This window comes from Colobus angolensis, unplaced genomic scaffold (assembly GCF_000951035.1).
Source record: "Colobus angolensis palliatus isolate OR3802 unplaced genomic scaffold, Cang.pa_1.0 Scaffold184, whole genome shotgun sequence".
Classification (NCBI taxonomy): domain Eukaryota; kingdom Metazoa; phylum Chordata; class Mammalia; order Primates; family Cercopithecidae; genus Colobus; species Colobus angolensis.
In genome coordinates this window covers 3,112,418-3,114,331 of record NW_012114977.1, presented here as the reverse complement: position 1 = coordinate 3,114,331, position 1,914 = coordinate 3,112,418, and positions in this window count along the sequence as shown.

Here is a 1,914-nt window from a genome sequence, read left to right as displayed (position 1 = left end):
GGGCTCGTCGCGCTACGCTCGTGGCGTAGCGCCGCTCAGCTGCGCAGGCCCCGCCGGCTCGGGCTGTGGTTGGAGAATGCGCAGCACCGCTGGGACGGCGTAAAGGCGCGGGCAACGTCAGCGGTACGGAGACGCCGGGTGGGAGGAAGGAGCGGGCCCCGGGAGCGCGAAGGAGGGGCGGCTGGGGGAACAAAGCTTTGTTTACATGGTTTTTAAAGGGGCCGCGCTCATTCCGGCTGGCGGGCGCTGGAGTGGGAGTTGGCGCTGCCTTCTGCTCGTCCGCGTGGTGAGGGCTCCCGGATGGGGGCCGGGATCTGTCGCCGCCCCGGGACTCCTGCACGCAGTGGCTTCCTCTCTTCCCAACCGTCTTCCGCCTTGTCTCGGCCCTGGACGTCTCCCACCCCCACCCCACCGTGCAGCTACGGTGACCCCACACCCGGGAGGAGTCTTCCGGGGCGCCCGCGCCCACACCCCACCTAGGCTACCTGCGAGATTCCTTATTTTCCAGTGCCCTCTTCTCAACGGGGGCCGATTCTGTGCTTGTGTCTGTCTAGCTTTCTGGGCCAGGGCCATTGCTCTCTGGTCTGGATTTTACCAGCAACCCCGGTGGTTGATCTCGTGTTTTTCATTTCTGTCCTTTCGTCCTTGATAAACATTGACGGAAATAACCACCGAATAGTGATGATCAAAACATACGAAGGCAAAGTTCTGTCCTCCCAAAGACATTGTTATCGTCACCAGTACTCTAGACTGCCTCTCGAGAGGGGTTAGATGCTGGAAGAGGCAGCGGGGCTGGTGGTTAGGACCCCTAGGCTCAGTCTTGTGGAGGTATGAGTGGGAAAGCCATCTCTCTGGGTCAGATAAGGTCAGCCCCTGCATGCTGAAGCCAATTCCAGTCTTCCTCACTAGGAATTATCTGTTAGATAATGCCGGTTCCTGTTTTCCATTGGATTCTACTGTGGCTTCCATTCAAGGCCCCCAGATTAGATCATGGCTGGATTCTGAGAGCACTGATTGTTTGAAGTTTGTATTTACAGGGGGCTACCATCATATGCAAACGATGGTGGTAGTGAATTACACACCCTTGGTGGATATAGTGGACCTGTGCTCAACATTCATTTCAACTTCCGTCCTCCTAGTTGAGATCTCGGCTTCCTGGTTTGCAGAGGTAGGGCACCTGGAAACTACATTACCCAAACTTCCTTGCAGCTAGGGTTCTGTATGCAAGTTAGGCTCTGCCAATTAGGCTGACTCAGAGATTTAAGAGGCAGAAGATTTAAGTGGCATAGCTTTTGACTGTTACTTCTAGCAAGCATAGAGCTTTTGAGATGTTGGGTTTTTGTTTTTCCCCAAAACCTCCCAGTGTCCAATCATTAGCTCTGAGAGTATAAAGAGGCAGGGTGGTAGGGTCAGTGGCTTTCTCAACCTGGCATTGGGCAATGATATATTCTCAGAGTCACAATTGCAATGGAAATTCTTTGGATTACCTACTGGACTTAATAGAGGCAACAGTTTCACAGTGGGCCAAGCCCAAATTTCTGTCCACCCTCCCATCTCCCACCCCCGTACCCCAATCTCCCTGTGTTTCTCCCTGTGTCTTCCCTTTCTCAGTAAATGGTACCACGATTCATCCAGTTGCTCCTAATAAACACTCAGGAGTTGATTCTTCAAGTCTTATCAGTCCCCAACATGCAAGTCACCTGCAAGTCCTGTTGAATCTGTATGTAATATATACCCATTGTGACCACTCCTCCATCCATCTCCACTGTTAACACCTTGGTCCAAGCCACCTACATTTCTCCTGTGCTCTGGTAATAGATTCCTAATTAGTTTCCCTACTTCCTGTCTTCCCCCTTGATAACCCATTTTCCATATAGCTGGCTGCAGAACATTCCTTTAATTAATTAATTAATT